Source organism: Girardinichthys multiradiatus, chromosome 18 (assembly GCF_021462225.1).
Source record: "Girardinichthys multiradiatus isolate DD_20200921_A chromosome 18, DD_fGirMul_XY1, whole genome shotgun sequence".
In the NCBI taxonomy this organism is placed as follows: Eukaryota; Metazoa; Chordata; class Actinopteri; order Cyprinodontiformes; family Goodeidae; genus Girardinichthys; species Girardinichthys multiradiatus.
The window spans coordinates 4,923,754-4,946,644 of record NC_061810.1 but is presented as its reverse complement, the minus strand read 5'-3'; the positions used below and the strand labels follow the sequence as shown (position 1 = coordinate 4,946,644).

General features: G+C 37.0%; 1 long non-coding RNA gene across 1 annotated transcript; it reads right to left on the bottom strand.

Annotated features, from left to right (window-relative positions):
* Window positions 1–331: 331 nt before the first annotated feature.
* LOC124884182 lies at window positions 332–22,498 on the bottom strand. Its single transcript, XR_007042395.1, has 3 exons — window positions 21,913–22,498; window positions 9,983–12,966; window positions 332–345 (listed from the first exon to the last, which is right to left on the bottom strand). It is a non-coding gene; the product is annotated as an uncharacterized LOC124884182 (long non-coding RNA).
* Between the last annotated feature and the right edge of the window lie 393 nt (window positions 22,499–22,891).

Here is a 22,891-nt window from a genome sequence, read left to right as displayed (position 1 = left end):
TTATATCCAACCCTAATTCCTGCAGCTGCCTTATTACATTTATGGATGCAGTAGTGGACTGGCAGTATGACAGTGGCACATGATTATCCCATTATACCATGTGAGCACTGAAAAAAACCAAAGTTGTTTGAAAATTTGTTAGTTCTTTTGTTGCAAAGAAAGCAGAGCTTAATGACCAATCCAGTCTCTTGAATATGTTTTTATACAGTGAAGTTGGTCACCGAAGACCCTGGACATGTGTATGTTAAATAAAGCTTTGATTAGATTAAGTTGCACTTTTTTGTTAAATTTATAAAAACCTTCTCAAAGAGTCTGTAATTATGAAATTTCCAAACCTCAATATGTCTTTATTTTTTATAATAGAATTTTACTTAGTTAGAAAAGAAGTGCACTCTATGTTGATTCTAGATTTTTAACATGGTGCAAATCATCAGATCTTACTAGATTCTAAAATGAAAATGAAATTTCTTTTAGACAGCTCTGTGCAAAAGTAACTGTTCAAAAATAATGTACACATTAATCAGACTGTTGCATATGTGCCATGGTTGTTTGAGGTGTGTGAAAGCAATTTTACAATTCTATGCCCTGTGTCAGGCATAGAACTCTTCCAATTTTCTTAACAAACAATATAACCTGAGTAAATTCTAACTGCAGTTTTCTAATTAAAATATATATTTAGCTTTCCATCAACCTGGTCCTAAATGAGTGATTAAACATATTTGCTCCTTGTAACAATGTAACTGACATCAATCATACTGGAGGGATTGCATATCCATTTCTAAGTCTCTGAGACTCAATATTGTCAGAGCCATTTTCCATAAGTGAAAAATAAATGCAACAGTACTGAACCTTTTGAGGAGTGATCAGCTTACCAAAATTACTCCAAAATTACTATCGCATCATTAACTCATACCGGAAGTAAAAAAAAAAAAAAACAGAACAACATCTAAAGCTCTGCAGGCCACACTTGCCTCATGATTCAACAATTAGAAAGAGACTGAGAAAAATGGCATCCAAAGGAAAGTTCAAAGGAGATTACCACTGCTGACCAATAAGAACACAAAGGTTTATCTTAACTGTGCCCCAAAAACTCTTAATGATCCCCAACATTGGGAAACATGTTCTTTGGACCAACATGACAAAGTAGCACAAACATTTTGGAAGGTGAGCCTCCTGGTGAATCAGGTGGAAAACAATATTCAGGAAAAATCATAATAGCTGCAGTCAAACATGGTTGTGGTAGTGTGATGGTTTTAAGTTTCTTTGCTGCTTCAACACAAGGACAACTTGTATTCATCGCTGGAAAAATGAATTCTGTTCTCTACCGGAAAATCTTGGTGGATGTTTATCAAGCAGAGTCATGGCCCAATGTCCACCTGCAAGCACCCAGTTTGAATGTCTCATAGAAAGAAAGAATTTGGAGGGGCCTAGTTGATGTCTGGACTTGTCTGGGCATCTAGATTGGTGAAGGGGTTAATTGACTGATTAAAATCATTAGTTTTCAGTAAGGTTCTATTTGTTTCTTAATACGCATCTGAAAAAAAGGAATGCATAAAAAATTGGCTTAATAAAAACATTTTCATTACAAGTATTTGTGGAGATATTTTATATTGCGGTTAAAGGCATGCATATCTTTACGTTTGTTATAAAACTGCTGTGTAAGCTTCTGAATTAAGTATATATTTCTTTCAAATTAATGGCAAATATTTGGTTAAAACTGAAGAATAATGTTAAACAACTGACATGCATTGTTCCACTGTGAAATGGAATTTTGAGGACACATGAGAAGGGAAAATGTACAGGAGGTGAGGAAGTCTGCTTCATCTGCTCAGTTGGTTTTTCTCACCCTTAACAGACAGTATATGGATACTGGGATAGTTATTGTATTGTGTAATCTGTCTCACTCTCTAAGAGTATCTGCATACAGTTGAAGAAAAAAAAAACTGTTGCTAGCGCAAAGATGGAAACCATTATAGAAAGGAAGCAGTTATTCCAGTTTGAAATGGATACTCTCCCCCTCTGCATGGAAAGTTGCTTGCTTAAATGAAACCAAAGATTCTAACCCAACATGACCAAAAGTGAAAGGACATATATGCATAGACATCTAAATACATGTACCAAACTTGTTTGGAGTATTCTCAGTTGAATCCAGTGTTTAGTTTGAAAAATAAGAAAGTTCAGCAGAAAGGAATGGGAGGGGATAAGTGGAGGAGAAATAGGATATGAGGTTGTGGGCTGCATTTGAGTTGAGATGGAAATGCCTCTCTTGGTTTGCTGTTTCTTTTCCTGATCTAGCTCTCACCCCTCTTCCATGCAGTTGTCTGCTGAGTATGCCTCAGGTGGTCCTCCCAAGAACCCACCCAGAGCAATGGAGACAGGGGCTTTAAGCCATGTACTACTGCAAGGTCAATGGGTTTGTTCTGGCAAGGCCTGCAGCAGTGAATGGGCATCATTACAGTTCCATTACAGTGGGAAGGAGCTGGAATGAGAGCCGTATTTAATGTAGACAAGCGCTCCAGCAACAGGTTGAAAGCCAGATTGCAGAGTAGGACAGATAGGGAGAGGAAGAAAGATTGAAATGAATTATGACGGTATGGGACGACAAATGTTTTTTAGGTTTTTATATTCAGAGAAGCCTGTTGAATGAATAGCACTCAGTTTAGTAGAGCAAATCTATTAAACAATGCGGTTAAACCTTAGAACTACTCTATTTGTTGCTGAGCTGGATGTATGTTGCAGAGTGATTCCTTAGATATACAGGAGAAGGTTTTTCAGAATTATGTTTCACAGATGTGCAAAATACACTCGCCCAGAAATTTGCTGCCACTAGTATTAGACAGTTATATCATTTTAACTGCATCACACAACTTTGAACCAAAATACCATGGTTCCAAAGCATTATGGGATTAACTCAAAATTCTACAACCAAAGAAAAATTGAATATGCACAGAAAAATCAGGTGGTGAACACAATTTGATTAGCCCTGACCAGTAATTGGCTGGTCATTCTGTCAGTAGTATTCTTCAGTATGGGTGCTGTTATTGAGAGAAAAAGGTTTTATTACAGTGATGTGATTAATGACACGAGACGAACAACAAACACCTGGAAAAAGGAAACAGTTTTTAGGTGGTTTATTGAGGCTGTAAGAGACAGAGAAAGAATTAGACCTGTTTGGCAAATAACTAGAAGGCTAAACGGGGTGCAGCAAAGTTGATCTTTTTTGTCCTTTTCAGCATTCAACCTATTTCTGTCACAGAAAATGATGGATTTGGAAATGTTGAGAGCCTTTTTGGAAATCTCAGGATCAAGGTGTAGATCTCCATTGTTTCAGAAATAGACACACAGACTGGCATTTAAATGCAATAAAGTTAACAATTTAAACAAGTTATTAAAGACATTCTAAAATATTAACTTGTTTTTTGTTTGTTTTTAGACAATAATAAAACTGTTGCTCAGTGGCCCTCTGACCCTCTTGTCTTATAGGTAATCCCGAACACTTTAAAGGGATAAGAGAACTGATAGCTCCAACACTTGTTTCCCTTTAAACAAGAAATAGCACGTTTATGGTATAACCTCTCAGCATTAATCAAACAAACATACTCAGGTCCTGAAAAAACACCACATCCAAGACAAAGATGCAGGGATCAGAATAAAAGCCATCTGGTGACAGATGGAATAATCACATCATGAAGCAACAGTTGTCTTGTTTTCATGGCCACTGAAAAATAAATTCTGTCCTGTCAGTTTATCCCTGCGTTGATGAAGGTCACTGTGAACCAGTGGGCTGTTCAGCTATTACCTTAACGACCATGTTAATCAGGCAACTCTTTGTTAAAATCTGTCAAACAGTGGGAACACAGACCTGAAAGTCTCATTTCTGTACTGGCTCTTCTTTTAACTTAACTTTGCATTAAAAGTTAATATTAAAAATTGCACACTAATCTGATCAACAACAACATTCTCGTGACTTCTTGAACAAGGCAGCTGTGAGACTCCTGAGTGAACTCCACTAACTCTAAGATTAAAAACGCTTTCAGGCTCTGCAGTGAATTAGCTCTTAAAACAGATAAAATGTATCGTAAATGTTAATGGTAGAAATCCCACAGTAATTTGTTTGATGAAGTATATGACTGGTTGATACTGTTTGCTGTCATTCATGACACGTCATTCACAAAGGGCCTGATCTTCAAAAGATTTGCGAGTACAAAACCACATGTAAAACTATTTGCGTCAGCAAAGCTGATCTACAATCGAGGTGGTAATCAGATTGCGTGTGCACAATCAGTGCAACTGCGGGCGCAAACTTTTTTGCGTGTCTGCTTTTATGAATATACAAAACATACGATGATGACCCAAACGTGCAAATTCATGGGAGGAGGATATGCAAATGTCATCTCTTACCATCCGCAATGTGATTTTCAAAGTCTGAAACAGTTTGCGGGCCTAGTTTTTGCGTTTAGATTTAGCACATTTGAAATGCAGGTACTAACTGGGACGAAAAATGTCTCCTGTCACTTTGGCCAGAAGGAGGCATAGATAGAATGACAGATGACAGGGAGAGATAATCTTCTGTACATGTGCCAACTGATTTGGGCTGTCAAAAATAAAAATATTTAAAATAGACGATAATAGAAGATTCTATGTAGGATTATCTAAGCTCTGATTTGGAGCCAGTCACAAACAGAAGCCATAATATTTGTCCTATGGTAAAACTCCTAGCAACATTTCAACATCATTCCAGCGTAACATCGCTGTCAGTGATCATCTGCTGAAAGCGCACAAACCTGATCATGGCAAAATACACATACTTGATCAAGCATGCACAGCCTGTAATCGCACATCATGCAAAAGACTCACTGATGTTGATTATATAATTAATAGGAAAGAACTAAAGACATTAAATCCTTCATTTGCGAACTGGATGCTAAAATCACTTCTTAGCAGGTGAAAAATCACCATTTTATAGCGGTTTTTCCATGTGGTGTCAAAGACGGTGTATGCTTCAACCTTGTCACTAAACAAGCATTAAAGTTATGTCATCACAGGGCAATCGAAGCTGGATCAGTTTGATTACGTTGTTTAAATGTGAACATATGCCAGGGGAGAGTTTTGTTTATGCAGTAAAAATGATTTTGTGTCACCAAAAAACAATTTAAACAATTGAACATGTTGTATATATGTTGTATAAAATATTGGCAAAACAAACAAAACAAATGTAGTAAAATCTGTTAAATAATAACAATAGAACTACTTCTCTAATAATTTATTTTTACGTATGTAAATGTTCGATTTAACGTTATGTGACATTATGTTTTAAAATTAGCAAAGCTATGACATACAGATTGCCAACTCCTACAACCAGACCCAGCGCCAAAGGGCAGACCTGGGGGGCCGGGCCGCCCATTCAGCTATGTGAGCCCACCCAAGACAGATTACAAACCCAGTGTACATTAAATTGCAACTATGCAATGTATTCACCCAAGACAACCAGTAGAGGGCACTGGAGGCTATTAAATGGAACTTTGGAGGTGGTAAAGAAGACACTTTTGCCCCTTTTCCACTGGCTTGTTTTAGCCGGCGTGGTTCTGCACCACTTGGTTTCACTCTACTCGGTACAGTACCTGTTGTGTTTCCAGTGACCCGCTAACAGCTGAAGCTATGGCGACTGAAGCCCCGCCTCCAGCCATGAGTGTAGAGCACTGTGCTGCTATTAACGTTACTGTGTTACATTAATTCACATTAAAGTAATCTGCATGGAATGATAATGATAATAATGAGGACAAGGACTTATAAGCACAAAACCGCATGGTTTATGATCTGTAAATGGTAATATCAAATGTATTACCTGCTCCGGCCTCTGTGGTCCTTAATATTATTGCAGTTGTTCTTGAGTTTTATTAACTTTTCCCAGCAATGTCTCAGCCAAAACCTTCTAATTTCTCCTACACCCACGGCCAATCAGTGAACAGCAGTCTTTTCACGTCACATGTAGTCGTCCCTACTCAACCCCAGTACCTGCTCAGGAGCAAAAAACAGTAATAGAAATGCTCGCAAAGCGAGTTGAGTAGGGTCAAGTAGGGCCAGATTGAAACAGGGGCATTTGATTTGAAGGTTAGTATGCCAAAATAGGCTTTGGCTGTGTTTGGCTGTTAATTTGTTATTATGCTATACAAATAAATAAGATGTTATATGTACTCGTACTCGTCATCTTCCGCTTATCCGGGACCGGGTTGCGGGGACAGCAGACTCAGCAGAGACACCCAGACGTCCCTCTCACCAGACACCTCCTCCAGCTCCTCCAGGGGGAGCCCAAGGCGTTCCCAGGCCAGCCGAGAGACAAAGTCCCTCCAGCGTGTCCTGGGCCGTCCCCTGGGCCTCCTCCCGGTGGGATGTGCCTGGAACACCTCCCGGGGAAGGCGTCCAGGAGGCATCCGGTATAGATGCCCGAGCCACCTCAACTGGCTCCTATCGATGTGGAGGAGCAGCAGCTCTACTCCGAGCCCCTCCCGGATGGCCGAGTTCCTCACCCTATCTCTAAGGGAGTCCCCGGCCACCGGAGGAAGCTCATTTCAGCCACTTGTATCCGGGATCTCATTATTTCCCCCAAAAATTAGCCACATCCCCCCCCAGATAAATTCATCTGGAGCTGGGTCTGCCTACAAGAATCTATTTTTATGTTGCTAATATTCAGGCTTAATAATTGTGGCTGTTTATGATGAACTCCGAACTCTTCAAACATATATACGCAATAAAACAACAGAACCCGGCGAGTCTCCGAAAATAATTAAAAAATCAAGAGAGACAAATTAATTAACAGACATATTTGTCTTTTATATTGTTAATACTGATTGGCCAATGTGTTGCAAGTTACGTCAAGCAAGATAAGAGAAATAATCTCGTCACCGCAGATGACAAACCTGCTGTGAGTAGCACAACGAAGTTAATTAACTATAACAGTCCAGAAAAGCAGGGGCCGAATGGAGCAGAAAGAAAAAATCGGCAACTGGATCATTTATAATGATGCAGCCTAACAATCCCTGCATATTTTAGCAACACAGCAGAGGATTTGTTTGCTTTTCCTCTTGTTCCAGCCAGTAGCACATGCAATTTCCTTATTTAAATAGTGTGGTCTGCACCTGTTTTGCACCTGTTATCCATTGCACGCACAGTCTTTGAAAATGGCAGGCAACATGCCCACTTATTGCACGTGCAATTTCTTTATAGTACACGCAAATTAGCACCCTCTATTTGGGATCTTTGAAGATCAGGCCCTAAGTGTAACAATGACCCGGTATGAATAGTCTTTGGCGTCCTCCACAGATTCTCTATCAGTTTCTAGTAGAGACTAGCTGGACCAGTCCAAATCATTATTATGACATCTTGTCAGGCAAAAAAATTTAAAATTACTTTAAAACTAAATTTACCAGGAGTATGAATTGTTTGGGGTTTAACTGTATATCCTACACAATTCAACAAAAAAATCTGTCAGAGGGAAAAATGTAAAATATACAAACGTTGGAATAATCTGGTTGCACAGGTGTTTGCATCCTTAATATTTTGTTGAAACAAAAAATATTGATAGTTTTTTTAAGCTAACATCTTTCATCAGTTAAACTGAACCACATGAAGCTAAAATAATACTAAGCTGTCCTAGAAGGTGATCATTGCATCCTTTAGATACAGCCGTAGTATGCAGACTGGTTCCAAAGGATCAAAATATCTCCTATAGAGTAGGTTCTGTAATGAGAATGGAACAAACAAATCTACAGCAAATTTCACTTATGCAATGAGGTTACGAATGCTTTTTTGCTTTTTCCATCTTTTCCCTTTTTTCTTTTCGTTGCATAGTACAGGATATGCATTGAATTCTTAGGGAAATCATTCTGAAATTATTTATCTTGGTCTTATTTCTTACTTAAGAAAAAAATATTTTAACACAGGTGTATACATTTCTTATCATGAAAATATATTTTTGAATATGACTGTAGATGGGAACCTTATGATTAGACAGACTGTATATGAGATTTTAAAAAGTGGCAGTATGCTTGTATAACATGTATTATTTGAAACCAAGGTTCCTGTGCTTATGATAACTATATACTGTTCATAAACAGACAGAACTAATCAACAATAGGAACCTTCATTTGGGAAACCTGACCAGTTGGGAGCTTTCCTGTCGTGTTCCTGATAATCTTGATAGACACCAATCTAAATATATAGTTGTCCTACTTACAACAACAATATAACAATACAGTGACAAATCAAGCTTCTCTGATTATGTGGAAAAAAGAAGAACCTACTATTACAAAACAGAAGTTATTGACTGGAATTATTTCTTTAAAATCCAACCTTTACTTATTACATGGTTTCAAAAGAAAACAACCTAATCTGATCACAAGATTTAAAGGAACTTATTTTATTTAATTAAAAAGTCAGAAATAACAGATTTCTACATTTTTAATATAAAATGCCTCTTGTCTGATGCATAGACCACAAATAGGTCTAGACAATTATGCTGGCAGTCTGCAGCTCTGTAGTGGAAAATTTATGCATGAAATTTCTTTCATCTTAGGCTGGTGTAAATAAATATGTAAGTAAATGCAAAACAGCATTCCCTCTGTATATAACATTAAGGTTGTGAACCATAAAGATTCTGAATAACAATTCTGATATCTGGACAGAATATTTTACTTAGACTGAAATGTTTCTTTTTAAATAAATCCTGTTCTTCTTTTTCTTCAACCATTCCAGCCCTATGAATTAAGCTTTAGACCAGGTTCAAGACATATCTTTTGTTTGGGAGTTTTACTGGTACCGAGGTTTTAAAAAGTTGCAGTTTCAAAATGTTGAATATTTTCCATCACAATGTTTTCACCATGTAACGACAGAGAAAAATAATTTAGGTCACTATTGTTTTTTTCTGGCAGTGTGGAGCATTGAGTGGTGCTTTGCTTCCTTCCCCATCTGTTGCTGCACATCGCCCACCAGACTGCTACACTTTATTATTGATTTCAGTTAAGCTTTTTTTAGTAATTTGTTTTGTCCTGTTGCAGAAAAAAAGAGAGCCTCACACATCTTTCCTATTGACAAGCACTATATTAAACTATACCTGGAAAGCTAAAGGCAGCTAAAGAAATACAGGCTATTAGCAGATAGACCAACTAATTAACCAGCTACAATCAGCTAGTTATGTTATACAAGTGATATGTACATAAGCACCACAACTACTAAATTTAGCGGTTGTTTATTCTGGATTTTTGCAAAAGTCTGTGAATTACAGTCAGAATAACATTTTCTAAAGGTTATAGAAAACCCAATTATAATTCTAGGAACCATTAGATCAATTTAAAAGTAAATTGTCATTATTTTTTTATTTGTTTTATGTAAATATGGTGAATCTGTTGTATTTACCTGTGGTAGGCCCATGCCTAGGAAATCTTGCTGATAATTAACCTAGTGAATATTCTAAAACCAATTAATATAACTGCACTCAATTTGTATTATTTTAGGTAATCAAATAATTAAATTAAGGTTTAAAAAAAAATTTTGATTTTAATACTTTAAAACACAAACTTTATTTAAAACAACTGTCCCAGGCTAAAATAGACAAATAAAACACAATAATATGAATACATTAAACAGAATTACTTGCAGTATACAGCTCAGTAAAACAGTTAATAGATAAGTTTTACTTAGAAGACCTTTCACAGTATGAAAAAAGCCTCTGAAGGGCGATGAAGGTGAGACTTATTCCAATTATGTCGAAAATAAAACCAAATGACAGATTCTGATTGATCCTGGAAACATTTCACAGTATTTTAAAGTAGACTATATTAATGCTGCAACAAGGTCACAGATAAATGTAGGCAACTTACTTAAATATAACTTTGCAATATACCTTATGTTGTGCATTTGCTTTCCTTTATTTTCTTAATGTATCTGCTATGTAAAATAAAAATATATTGTAATATAAACCGATTACATATTGAGGTTATAGATATTCTTAAAACTGTGCAGCAACAGCAGGAAGCAAGACGGAAACTGACAAAGACTTCCAAAAACAGGACTTTATTTTAGAGACACGGTGTGAGGTAGAGGTTCACAAGGACAAATTCTCCAGCTGAAGTTTGAACGCAGCCTTGAGGATAGGAAAAAATAAATAAATCAATAACTTCTTTTTCTTTTCTCTCTGTGATGCTTTGAGGAAACAATGGCCCTTCAGGAATGCATGGATTGATTGGATAGTTTAAGCCTTTGGATAGATTCAGGAAAATGAAAGCTTTTAAATTCTTCACAACAATGTCACAAAATATACAGCAATGACAATATTTCATACTCTGTTTACCTGTAGCTTATTTGAAGAAGCACAGCAAATATTCAGTTTTTCTCAATTCAAATAGTTTTACAGAATCCAAAAACAACTTTTGTTGTCATAAATCATAAAACAAAATCTTCTTTTATATGTTGGTCAATATTTTTAATCAAAAATCATTACAGGTTTCTTTAAATCTCTGTACCTTTGTGATTGAAGAAAGACTTACACTTGTATATAAATCATAAAATGTGAAAGATGGTTTCCTACAGAATAAAGCAACAGATTAAAGCATAAACAGGGTTTCCAGCAGCAAAAGACATTCCTAAATGACTGTCACATGTTTTCTTCCCCAACCATCCATACCTCTCTGTCTCTGCCTGAGCCTTGTCCTCAGATTGCTTTTGGCCTACTTTCAGCAGCAAAGAGCTCCAGCTTGTGAGCCAACTCTCAGCATGGATTTTAAGGCAGAGCGCGTGAGCGATGAGAGGGCAAGAGACAGCAAAAAGCAGCAAACAAAGCTGACTGGGACAAAAATGCTGAACACACACACGGTTTCTCTGTGTAAATCTTTCAGTGTTTCCTTTAATCAGCTGTTTGTACCTGATAATCTTCACTTTTCACACTGCAAATACAAATGAGCAGAAAAGTATGTTTTATACAATTGTTCTTATGTCTAAAGTAAAGTTCATTATTGAGCCTCATGGTAAATGTTTGTGTTTATGCAGCATATTTTTCACTTCATATAAACATAATTATAGATTTGATGGCAACTAAGTCAACTTGTAAAGAGGAATATGTCAAAGCATACATGCTTTCAGTTTATTCCAGAATTTTAGTTTTAGGAGATAAAAAGTGTAATCCTCCTGAAATCTGAATTGGAACAATAATGAATAAATCTTTCTAAATATTTAACTTTTTCAAAGGAAGGCACTTCTGTTCTTCCTAATAAATCTGCAGCATAAAAGGGCTCTAATATTTCACAATGTTGGTTCCTTCTGTTCCTAAGTTATTATTATTACTTAAACAGGATAAAAATAAATAGCTACACATCCTTAAAATCAATAATAAAATGAAAGCATGATCAGTTTTACATAGCTAAAGTAATATGAATCATAGTTTACTACTCCGTATTTAAAAATGAGTTTTTGTCATTTTATCTTCTGAGTATAATTTAATTACTCTGATATTTGTTACTAGGCTATATATACTCAGAAAATGAACACATTTTTTTAGCAATGTTCTTTATTACTTTGGCAATTCAAAAATCAAACAAAATTTGTAGTTTTATCAGAACTCATTATTCTGCACTAATTTGAATCTAATAAAATTAGAACAAACTCAGAATAAATTATTCTGGAGCGTAAATTAGTAAAACCTTTGAGCCTGTTTAAAGTGAAGTTTTATTCACACAGTATGTGTAACAAAAACAATGTTACACATAATGAAACAAATGTTCATTACCTGATATTAACACAGTTGAAGAACATGATAAAACCCTTTAGAAAGTAAAACCTCATTTTAAGCACTTTGACCTCATGACATACAAATATGTTGGATTTGTTAAAGAAATTAAAAATAACAGAATTCTCCTCTGATGATCTTAAAATATCCAGCTGTATTTTCTTTCCAATCTTCTTTAACATTAAACTCTTAAAGGCTGATGTTCTTCTTATGTGCAAAACCTATAGCCAAGAACTACCTGAAACAAGTGTGGGAGGAAACGCTTTAGATCTGATGTTTTCTGGAAATGTGGTGAGACGCAAATGTTACAAACTCAGGATAAAGTTCAATAGATAGTGAAAAAAAAATAAAAAATTACATTTGATTAAAAAAGTTCTGTCATGCAGAGAGGTCTGAAACACTCCACAATATTATCAGATAAGCAGGAATTCCCATAAAATGCTAAATAACATAGAGCCTTGATGAACATTTCCATATAGCTGTAGTAGTCAGATTTTAGGAGTTTTTATGTGAAGAGTTTACTGTAGAAAGGATGATACAGAGTGCTAGCTAAAGGCTGCTAAACTAAGGCTATGCTAAACTGATAGCAATAAGTCAGTGTTTTCTGAGAACAAAATCAGTTAGGTTTATTAGGGTTGCATCTACATTACCTCTAGATGTACCATCACAATGTTCTGAGACACAATAGTAAAGTTTTATTAAAGTGCAAACAACTTGTATACAAAATGTCAGCATAAAGCATAGAGCAGTGCTTTTTTTAAAGATGGAAAATGAGCAAAAGCTATTATAATTAAATATAAAAAAATTGAAATTAGCAAACTTAAAGAATGATAACTGTTAAAAATAAATAATACTTAATTAACAAAGCAAATATAAGTTTCATAAAACATTAGCACAGAACATTGATAGATTTATCTGAAGAATAAGACACAAGAACTATGGAAACATTTTATTAACATTACAGTATTTTACAGGGAGATTCCAAGAGATAAGGAGGTTAATTGAAAAGAACATTCTGGACATGACAACCCAAAACACACAAATATGTGAGCATGTGTGTGTGTGTGTGTGTGTGTGTGTGTGTGTGTGTGTGTGTTTGTGTTCAAAGGGGCAGCTGAGTCAGTGTGCTTTTTTAAAATCCATCTCAAGTTCCTGGACTGTTTCAACATGTTCTGATCTCTTCTAATCACCTGAAACGGAGAGAAAATGTACAGTTAGTTCAGGGCACCAGCAGACCTGCCCAGTAACAGCCAAGGTGTTTGCATCTAGTGTTCCTTTATGTAACAGTGACAGAAGCTGAATGAGTTGAAACACTACAATTGCAAAGTTGTAATAAAAAAAAAAAACATTCAATTTGTAAACATATCAAAATTCTTCTTAATGATGCATATTGCAACGATGGTGTAATTATATTGTTTGCATTGTTTTTTAACCAATGTAAAAAATGTGAAAAATGAAAGATATAATTTTAAGGGTAAATACAGCTAGCAGTCATCTTCATGTCGGCACCCTTGCTAATATGTTCATAGGGCATACAGTCCTTTGTTGTGAGAGATAAGATGTTTTAATACATCCTGACACACACACACACACACACACACACACACACACACACACTTGCAGCAAAGCATTTGTCTGTCCTTAAACAGCCTGCCTGAAACCTTTTAAGAGGTATAAAAATAGCACAGAAGAGTTATTCTATTAATATGTTTGACAGTTGAAAGAATTGTGAATGACAGCAACAAAGTTTTATTTCGAATCAGCAGTAAAATGTCTTCTCCCCAACAAAAGGCTGCTGCTGAGAACACCTCAGTGCTCCTAGATCATGGCTATATTAAGGAGCAAAAGCATGTTATTCGACATCAGCTCTGTTTATTGTACCATCTATTGTGTTTGAATTTCATGGTTCCACATTTTTTATTTCTTAATTCCTTCCTTTTCCAAAGTACAACTTATTTTATGCTCAAACATACAAAGTGTTCTAAAAACTTAAAAAAAATAAATAAATAAATCTAGATCTAAATCCATAAGTTTCTTGCTCTGCTTGAATAGTATGTATCTGTTGGTTCCATAAATCTTGGAAAATCAATGCTGGAATTGGTTTTACATTTTGTGTGACATAAGGCCATTTCCCTTCTTTTAGCCATCTGGACTAAAATAAATCAACTCCATTTCAAAATCTGTAAATAAAGACTTGTTTATCCTACACACACATCTAGACTCTTTAAAGCACAATTTGTAAACACTGGTATCATTACCTTGCTAAGGAATAAAAAACTATCCCAAAAAAACAATCTAAGTTCTTTATGTGGCATTTTAACCAGATCCAGTTTAAAAACTCCAGGTACAGCTTAACTTGATTTCACAATTATCTGTGTCATAAACCTAAAATAATGATGGGTAAATTTTTAAAATCAACTTGTGACATGGCAAATAAAAGACAATGCACATCATTTATATATAAGCTAATGTAAATTTCACTGCATTTATTAGGCATTATTATATTTTTATCCTTCAGAAAATGAAAGAAGGAAAATAAATTTAGAAAAGCAATCTTTTCTCTATAATCAGTTTACTTTGTTCCATTCTAACTGAGACCTGGAAAATGAATAAAAACTACTTTTGTACTTTTCCAGATTTCTCAAGCCTTTGAAGGAACCTGGGTTTTTCAATAGATTTCAGCTTGATCCCTGCTCATACAGTGCAGTTTGCCACATTGCATATAAAAGAACCTTGAATGAAAAAACAAGTCACATAAAGGACTGGATGGGACCAAATCATTGTTGCAGACCTTAGTTTATTACATTTGTAGCATAACTAACTGTTTTGTATGTGAACAGCACAGCAGTTAACACATGCTCACTAATGAGCAACCACAATCCAGTGTAGATGAGCTGACCATAACATCCCCGCTATACAAGCTGTTATCCAAACGTTCTCTTCAATGTCAGATGGTTCAAAACATAAACGTCTATGGAGCTCAAAGCTCTTAGTGAATTTAGATTCAATAATTTTATACTGGATTTAAATGTTTATTGGACTGAATAGTTTTTGAATGTACTGGAAAAAATAATTGAATAAAGTGTGTAAAAACTTGTTTAACTACATATAAATTGTCTTGCAATGTGCCTTCAGATAGTTTTTGTTGTAAATTAGTGATAGATAAAGAAATTGTAATGAACTGCACTGAACTTTACAGTGATGAGTAACGCTAACCTGAACTAAAATGAACTGAACTTAGTTGAACTGAACAAAACTACAATTTATTGAACTGCACTGATTTAAATACAGTTATACTGGCCTGAACTTAAAAGATTTAAACTGAAATTTATTTATTTAAGCCAATTTAAACTGAACCAAATTTCATTAAACTGATTTGAAATAAAGGTCACTGAACTGAATTAAGCTAAACCAAACTAAACTGAAGAGAGCTGGACTGAGAATGGAACTAAACAGAATTGAACTGAACTGAAATAAGGCATACTACAAAAAACAGAATTTAAATGAACCCGATTAAACTGAAAAAATGCAAATATGAACTTTAAGCCAAAAGAACACTGAACTAAATTGATTTAAAATGCATTCATGAAATGAATTCAATTGAATTCAGTTTAAATGATTATAATGTATGAACCGACAGGCAGAGATTATTATTATAATTTAATGCTAAATAAATCTGTACGTAGCTAAATTGACAGAATATATCTCATTTTGAGACGCCTTAACATCAATTTAGCTTTAGTATAAAATTACAAATAAGCATATCTGATCCTATATTGACAACCAAGCTTAGGAAAAAAAGTGGTCATTATTAAATGTTTTTTCAATTTTTCATAGCTTGTATGGGACAAAATGTCTCAGACTTCATCTTTCATCCAGCTCTCAGTAGGGGAGCAGGTTCAGCAAATTAACTCATATTTGGAAAAACTGGAGCTTTGCCCAATTTTAACTGTGCTGTGACCCATTCAAGATTAGGGTTCTAAAATTTAAACATGAATTCTCTCAAAGCAGTTGAAATAAATGCAAATTTAGAAACAATGTTAATGAATGTCTTTTTAGGTTTATGTTAAATTATACACTTTATGGCATTCAACTTTTTTGTTCAAATGTTTTTAACCACAGCAGTGACTGCAGAACCAAACTGAAGATATCAACACCAACTGCAATGTTTCAGCATCTGAGAGCCCAGCTATTCAGCAAATGCTTTTCACTTTAATCATCTGAGTGTTCTTTTCATCTGCTTTAGCGATATAACTTGGCACTGATGCTTCAGTTCCCAAACACTGCAACAAATATAGAAAAACAACTTCCAGAGTTAGCATGTGAGCTTAAACATTGTGCGTCTCTCCAGTAAAACAAAGATTTTCATTTTTACTTAATACAACACATAAGAAAAACATATTTCAATTAACTGAATCTGTGAAAGAAAGATCAAATATAAAATGTAGCAACAGAAGAATATTCTTTTTTGTTTTGTATTTCCCTCTCACTGTGTGACTCTCACATCTTTATGATAGAGATTACTGATATTGACTTCAAATCATATCAGCTCAGTTGGGAAACAAAGAGAAGTCCACCTAAACCCCAAATCTAATTGGCCTGTGCAAACACACATCTGCACAGCTTCCTGCTATTAGAGCAGGTGAAGCAGAAAACACGCCTGAACATCAACTACAACCACAGCACACTGAAGCTTTTTTAAATATCTGAAAAAGTTAGCAGCTTCTGAGGCTGATGCAGCAACAAAGTGTAACTGTGACTCATCCTCTTAGCCTGAACCTAAGAGTTCTTGCCCGAGCATCCAATCCACAATATCTCGGTTTGTACTGAGTAAAAGCATTAGTGACAATAGTTAGCACTTATGTCTGTGATTGTTAAAACTGCTGACAATAGTCTTGCAGGGATCAATGAGGTTAATATGTAATCTGTTTGTGTGATTTGGTTATGCAAAATCCCCAAGCTCTTTTAAACCGCCTGCATGCACATGCACACTCCTACAAGGGCAAATGATGCTGAAAACAAACTGATCCATGCAACCCGACAAAACACGGTAGACAAAACAGCATTCAGTATGCCAGTTAATAAGTACAAGAAAGAAAGCGAAGAACAATAAAAGTGTTCGATCCGGCTGAAATCTCCTCTCGCTGGCTAAGCCTTAGCGCCAAAGAGAGCCTCGGCAATTTCAGCTATGTGACGAGTAAATAGGACCCTGGTGTCAATGAGTTACAAAAAAGACAACTGCAGCAGAAGCTAGAGGCACATCTAGTGGGCATTACTTGGAGAGGGAAGACCCATGTGGAGGCGTGACGCCATCTTGTTTCAGCGACAGACTGGAGGGAATGGATTGGAAACCGTTCTGCAGCAAGAACTGCTACACACACAAAAGCAAAAATGTTACAGATGTGCTGAAAGATACTCCAGAAATCACACAGCCGCTCACCGACTGGTTCTGGGTATTGATGATTAAGCCCGTCTCGCCTGCAGTGGAGAGCAGACAGCCTGCAGAAGGGAGTGGCAGAAAAAAACTGCAGAATGGTGAGTGTGAACTTAACGCAAGAAAAACAATCCTCAGCAGTTTGTCACATCTCATCAAATAATCTGATCAATTATTTCACTCCAATGAAGGCATACACAGAGGGTTTCTCTGTGAAAACACACTGCATATATCTACCTGACCTTTAAAGGCTGCCTGCCTCCATTCAAAAGCAGTCGACATGGGGTAGCCGATACTTCGAGGCACAAAGATGCATTTTGACTGGAAACACTGTAACCGAAGCCAAAATGTGGGCTGGCTTTGGTCTGGGATTGCCCTGCTGCAGGAGCTTTTGTATGGCAGGTTTTATTACTGACTGACACATCTAAAGCTGCTGTGGAAAACCACACATGGAAAAACCTTTTCATCCATGTTTGACCAGATCTAAATTTGGCAGGTGCAAACGCAACTAAACGGTTCACCTCATTTACCTTTCAGAGAAAATATTCAGACAATGCTAGAGGTAAAGAGGCAGCTTATTGTAGTGTATGCATGCCCACCAGTCAGTCTGGCTGTCTGTGTGGCTGTCCTCCATGTCTGAGTAAGCCATGGGGACACAGTGTACCAACAGCGTTTGAAGAAGCGGAACAATGGAGAACACCGGGTAGACGCTTACTCACTGCAGGTTACTGTTTGTTTGCTGGGCTGAGTTAATAATAAATGATTATGAGATGAAAGAAAAAGACAGGAATGTTGGAACTGCTAAATTGGAAGATTAGCAGTGCAGATGGGATTCGGATCAATTCTATACTGGTTGATTAACAACATGGCTGCATCTACTGGTCAGAGCTTGCAGTCTAAACACATTAGCATTTTACATCCAGCTATAACTACAATGCATGATAAGATTTAAAAGCCACAAAAAGCAAAAACAATAATAATTATTAAAATCCATTCATTTTACTCACCACAAATATGTATGATCTTGCTATAATGTCTAAAATCCAGACAAATAAAAGCTGAAGGACATTGCCACCAGTGGATAAAATATAAATGCAATATAAAGCCTTTCCATTTCCTAGAATCCTAGATGCACACACACACACAACATCTAAAAGCATTCTATTACATAAAGAGAACTATCAATGTACATTTATTCTCATCAATTTCCTCGCTAGATAAAATATAGGTCAGATGCAAAGACTCTCTAAGAATCCTGCTGTCAGTTAACTGCAGTTGTTTAAAATGTGCTGCCGATGGATCTGATCCAGAAACGGCCAGGCTTGACTAGTAACTGGCTGGTAGGAAGGTCCAAAATCCAATCGTTTATCAAGTAGTAAACACATCAAACCTAAGTACTTGTAGGTTGGTAACATATTTTCAGTATCACTGAAGTCAAGGAAGTATAGAGCTGGAAGATGTATTTTCTCAACCTGCCAAAACATATTTATGGTTTACTAAGGCTTTGAGAGAAGGAGAGAAAACAAGACTTTCAGTAGATAACAGAAAGGCTGAATGAGGAGCAGCAAAGGTGATCTGTTTTATTTTTTTGAACTTTCAATCTTTGTATCTAATGGAAAATACTGGATTTGGAAATGTTAGCACCCTGTTGGTCGGGTAGGTAAATCTGCTATAAAATAGATACAGGGACTGCCGTTTAAGTTAGCAATGCCAGCCGTGCTAATATAAGAGTCTAATGACTTGTTTTAAATTGTCAAACCAAGTCACAATGACCCCTGTCTCCAGTACAAAGTATATACAGTGTAATGTTGCCTCTACTTCTAATATGAATAATTAATAACCAATAATTATTGACCATTCTTAGCAGGAAGCCCAAAAATATATTTTTTGAATGCTACTCCTGTATGTTTTACTTTTATAGTTTCTAAATCTAAATTAAATCCGCCATCAGACATCGAAGCTTAAAAAAAAACATCTCATAAATATTCCCAAGATCTAACTACAAATAAAAGCTCCTAAAAGATTTACCACTTAATAGCACGACCAACCACCAACATAAGAGATTCCCTTTTCTATCAGTGACAAGCCTTGTTACCTGCAGCTCAGAAGTACAAATCAAACCAATAGCTCCCATACTGGTATCAAAAAGAACAAAGCTGTGCTTATTTTCAACAAAGGGCCAACACTACCTACCCTGCTAGTCTCACCATTACATTTTGTAAGCTTGAGTGAGTTAATTTTAACATCGCCGAGGGTTTGCTGAGGTCAACCACATAATGTACAGAGCTGTTATGGTCACGCTCTCAACATTACTCTGTGCTGCTCTCAAGTCATGAAACAGAAGCACACACAGACGAGCAGGCCTGCTGCAGAAAGGAAAGAGCTTTTACTCTCACTGATTCTTCTTTATCTAACAATGTCTCCTCTTGTATGAAACACTAATGCTATCAGTACAGCGTTAGCATTTATTAGCTTCTAATACTATTCAGATGAAAGTGCCGTAATGTTTTGTAGTTTGTGGTATAGCAAAATTAGCAATTAGCATTCCCATTTCAATCGTGGCTGTGCTCACCCCTGCTGGTTTCTGAGCTACACTGCATAATAATTACCCTTCCTTGTTATTTTCTGAATTAAAGAAATCCTTTAAGTGTATTAGTTATTATAAGTACTTTTAGAATATTGTTATTATTAATTATTAATAACCTTCTTTCAGTTGCGTTAGCATGTGGCACCAACAAATGACAGATATGAAGTAGGCATGGGCAATTCTCACAGCATGATAATTTGGAATAAAAATATCAAAGTTTCATTGAATCAAGGTATTCAAACCAAAAATAAACTCAATATTAAATCCAACTGTTTTATTTAAACCAAAAAACAACTATATATACTACTGCTAATGTAATAAAATTATTATTTCAGTTAAAATACATGTTCCAAGCAACATTTAAATTAAATTAAACAAAAATATAAAACAGGCTGCCATTGAATTTAGCGGTGGCTTTCAGGGGCTTGTTTTGCCAATCTGCTCTTTATGGAGTAACACAAATCTAACAAGCTGATAGTGGCTAGTTAATTAGTCGGGCTATCTACTCAGGGAGTAGCTAGCTGCTTCACAGAGATGCAGCCCGTACTAACTGTAGCTTTTAAACTTCATTACTTTAACAAGAGCAATGTGTGGCACTGCACTAATTTCACTCTATGACTGCCTGTGAGTTTTGTTTTTTACTGAAAATATTTCTAAACATCAAAATTTTAGAAGAAAGTGTAGAAACCTTCATTCAGCCGGCTGACCAGTAGTGTGCAGCAACAAGTTGGGTTGGAGCAGTTCTGCATTACTCAGTGCTCAACACAGTTAGACAAAACTCTGTCTGACATCTCTTTAAATAGTAACCGTCCCATGCCTACGAGCAGCACACCAATTCCTGCGTACTACTTGTCTGTTCTTGATACTTCATACTCAAATGTGTTTAAAGGCAAGTAATTACTTCCCTCAGAATTTGCTTGCAAAGGTCAATGCTAATACAAAAAGGTTTTGTCACAAATCTGTATACTTTTCTGCCTACATCAACCCCAACACATTGCTCTTAAAACAGTATTAATGCAACTTCATTCCTACCTCCAAATACAACAGATTCCACTAATAAATGCTAACCACTTGAAGCAGATCTCTGTTAGCATGCCACGGAGAACCTCGGCTGAAGCACAAAGATAAAATTCCACATGACATATGACATAACAGCAAGGTGTATGTTTTTACTGATAAATATGACATGAACAGTTTTCAGAGAGAGCTCGTGCTTCACTGCGCCAGGGCAGCCTCTCAACACCCCCCCCCCCCCCTACCCCCCATCACCACCCCTGACTGCCATTATTGGAGGCAGGAATGTGCTGGATGTTGTGTTGGCCTGGCATCCCTCTCAGCTCCCGAGAGCCTAACCCGTGGACATGAAAGCACAACGTCACAAGTTAGGGTCTCAGGGACAGAGAGAGACACATTCGAACAGACTGCTCAGTTACCAACCCTGATGGATGCTGGATCATCAGACGTCCAGTGGGTTTCCATCTTTCAAGTCAGCCGGGGACTCAGAACATGTGATTATAATCCCACACCGCAAACATGCACTGCTAAACAATCTGCATTAATTAAAATACCACTGTACGACTAGGATCATACAAGATATGCAAACCTCAGCCAGACACAATATTGACCAGTCTTCTCCAAAACTCTCCCACTGTTCTTTTCTCTCTGACCCAATACCCACCCCCACCCCCCACACACCCCACTCCCCACCTAAGAAGAACAATACAGCAGCTGAAAAATGCCTCTTGCCATCAGGTAGAGAGCCTGCTGCTGTCCAAAGATGTCCTGCGGTGTGTGGGAAAGTCTGAAACGGCTAATTATTTACGGTGCAAGAGACAAAAGCCAAGCGTGGATGCATCAATTATGGCATCAAAATCTGAAGCTAGGACTGCACAGTGTCACACAATCCATCTGACACCATGACTCTCATGCTTGTCCCTGCAGTGAAACTGCTTGGTTTCATGCTTGACGGCTGCAAGAGCATGTCCCCGTTCGGCATGAGGTTCTGAATCCTGTAGAGGTATTGCAGAGGAAAAAAGATAACAAAGCTCCATGGCTCCTCAGAACTACCATGGTGGTCTGAATGCTTCGGAAGAGCATTTGTTGGTGCCGACTCACCCTCCGTCTTGGGTCCAGGATGCCCTTATCACTCGGTGGTCCTCTTGCTCTCTGCCTGCTTCGGAATTGGAAGACAAAAAAGCACACACAGAGAGAGAGAAAGCTTATAGCATGCCAACAAGATTCCTTCAATATTGAGAAGAAAATAAGAGCATGAGAAGTGTTATTTTGTCACAAAAAGTGAAGGCGGCACAAAGAAGGAGGCCCGTCCTTCTGGACGAGCTGCTTAAAGCCAGGCTAAATAAACGGAACGAGAGCGACAGGCAGAGGCGAGAAAGATGAGGATGGGTGGCAGGACTGAGCCGGAATGAACCATGTGCACACTCTCTCTCCCTCTATCGTTTCTCCCTCCCACTCGCTTTTTCACACACATACACAATTAGGGCGAAAGTAAGCAGTCCAAGGAGGAGAGTAGTCAGGCAGATTTGCTGCAACTTATCAGAAAATGAAAAACTGAAGGTGAATAAATATAAAGTTAGAAAGAGCAGATATTCCAGAGGATAAAGAGAAATGGGTGGGACTGAGAGCCGCATGAAAGGACTAGAAGACAGATAGATAAAAGAAAGAGAGAGGACCAAGACAGAATCCGTACTTTCTGCTGGGGCCACAATGCCAGCGAAGCATACCAGTAGGCTGCCTCACCGATGTGAGAGAGGAGGGGGGAGAAGGGGTGCTGGGGGGCACACACGTACCCGAGCGCACACACACACGCACACACGTGACTGCACTGCATACATTAAACAGCCTTTCACTCATTTGCTATTCCATGCAGCAAAGCCTCCACTCACTTTTTATCCAGACCTGCAGGTCCAAAGCAGGTGGGCTAGAGAGAGGACAAAAACAACACACACACACACACACACACACACACACACACACACACACACACACACACACACAAACACACACACACCTACACAACTCTAAGGTAAAGAAAAAAAAAACATTGTGCCTGCTGATTTCTTGTCTTGTTCTGCTT